We start from the raw sequence: 2,659 nt of genomic DNA on the forward strand, positions 1-2,659 counted from the left end.
TTTTATGTAGCTCGTGCTCTTACTCCTGTAAGAGTTAAATTTCCTGATTGTTATATCATTCATTATATGGATGATATTCTCTGTGCTGCATCTTCTATGAAACAGTTAGCAGCTTGCTTTGAATCACTTAAAGTTCACCTGGATAAGGCAGGGCTATGTATAGCCCCTGATAAACTTCAAACAACCACTCCGGTTAAATATTTGGGAACCATTGTTGATCGACAGACTATTAAACCACAAAAAGTTCAAATTAGAAAAGATCAGGTTTCAACCTTGAATAACTTACAGAAACTGTTAGGGGATATTAATTGGCTACGCCCAACCTTAGAAATTCCAACTTATACTCTCAGTAATTTGTTTAGCCTCTTACGGGGATCATCACAGCTAAATAGCCCTCGTGAATTGACTCCACAGGCTATAAAAAAAATTAGAACTTGTAGAACAGAAAATACAAGAAGCTCAGACCCAGCACATTGATCCTTATCAACCTTTACAGGTTCTGTTTTTTTCTACACCGCATTCCGCAACAGCAGTTATAATTCAGCAAGAGAAACTGGTTGAGTGGCTTTTTCTACCTAATAATTTTGTTAAAACACTCCCGACTTATGTAAAATTAATTTCAGAATTAATATCCAAGGCTCGTACCCGTGTCCTGCACCTTTGTGGACAAGAGCCTTATTAGATCGTAGTTCCCTTTAAGAAAAAACACATTAGTCATCTAAACACTCATAATGAGTCTTGGCAAATTACTCATAATACTGGCATTCCTTACAACCCACAAGGACAAGCTATTGTTGAATGTGCTAATTCTACCTTGAAGAAACAATTAAATAAACAGAAAGGAGGAGACACAAAGGAGGCACCTTAAGTGCAATTAGCAAAAGCCATGTTTACTTTAAAATTTTTGAACTCATATATGTATTGGCTCTGTTACACCATGTCTCTCTCTCACAGAGCAAACTTGGACCATTCCTAATGGAAAAGAAAATCGTACTTTTAAGGATTTGTTTATGATGTCTGGCAAAGGATTTGTCACCCAACAATCAAGTACCCATAGTTTTCCACCTTCCATTCCTACTTGCCCTCTTATTAACTCTTGGGACAAGAATCAATCCAAAATTCATTGGGATGAATGTCGTGGAACCATAGATAAAATAATTATAAATAATACTTTGGAAACAATTATTGATTGGGGACCCTTTGGTCCTGCTTTTCAAGTCTGTAACATTAAAGAATGTTCAGAACCACNCTAGAGAACATTATACTAAGTGAAATAAGTCAGTCAGAGAAAGACAAATACCATATAATCTCACTTAACGTGGATTCTAAAAAACTGAATAAATGAGAAATGTAAACAGAAATAATCTCAGAGACAGAGGAAAAACTGAGCATTGCTAGTTGGGAGGGGGTGGGGATGAAGGAGAAGGGGAAGGGATGAGACAATACAAATTGGTAAACACAATATGGCCTCAGGGATAGAAAAGACAGTCTGGGGAATATAATCAATAATACTGTAAATATTTCTTAGGGGGCCAGATGGACTCATGTCTTGTTAGGGAGACCACTTCATAGTCAGTGTAGAGGCCTGACCACCGCACTGTTTTCTGAAGCTGATGTTGAATAATATTGTATGTCAACTATAATTATATATACATATAGTCACAGGACATGGAGTAGAGAGTGGGAATGGAGTCAATGGAATTGTAATAGATAAGCATGATATCAGGGGTGGGAGGGCAGTAGATGGGGGAAGGGGGTTGTTACTTTGTGAGGGTGAAAAGGATACCTATTGCATTGTTTTGTACACCTGAAACTAACAATAAAAAAATTTTTAAAAAAAGAAAATGTATAGCATTAGTATATAGTGCAAAAAATTTAAAAGAAAGAATTGGACAAAAATAGTATTAAAATCTTACTGGCCATGATTTTTCCAAAATTCATGTCAAGCCACAGGTTTAAGAAGCCCTACAAATGCCAAAAATGATAAACACAAAAAATAAACCAGACCTAAGTTTATCTTACTGAAATTGCTGAAAATCAATGACAAAAAGGGAAAAAAGACATTTTGCTTTTAGGGGAATAACAATAAGACTTGTCATTTAAAAAATTATGGAATTGAGGGGCGGCCAGTTAGGTCAATTGGTAAAAGCGCAGTGCTCATAACACCAAGGATGCTGGTTCAATCCCGACATGGGCCACTGAGCTGTGCCCTCCACAACTAGATTGAAACAACTATTCTACTTGAAGCTGATGGGTCCTGGGGAAAACACACTGCTCCCCAATTTTATATATATATATATATATATATATATATATATATATATATATATATATTTGAGGAAATAACGAAACATCTTTGAAGTGCCTAATGAAAATAGCTGCCAACTTGTAATTCTATACCTAATAAAGAACATACTTTAAAAAGGAAGGTGGTTATACTGGGGATGTAATGTGCAGCATGATGACTATAGTTATTAAAACTGAATGGTACATTTGAAAGTTTTAAGAGAGTAGATCTTAGGAGCTCTAATCACAAGAAAAAACTTGGTTTTTTTTCTTTGTATCTATACGAAGTGATGGATACTAAGTAAACTTATTGTGGTAATCATTTCACAATATATGTAAGTCAAGTCATTATGCTGTACACCTTAAACTTACA

This window comes from Hipposideros armiger, unplaced genomic scaffold, assembly GCF_001890085.2.
Source record: "Hipposideros armiger isolate ML-2016 unplaced genomic scaffold, ASM189008v1 scaffold_532, whole genome shotgun sequence".
NCBI lineage: Eukaryota > Metazoa > Chordata > Mammalia > Chiroptera > Hipposideridae > Hipposideros > Hipposideros armiger.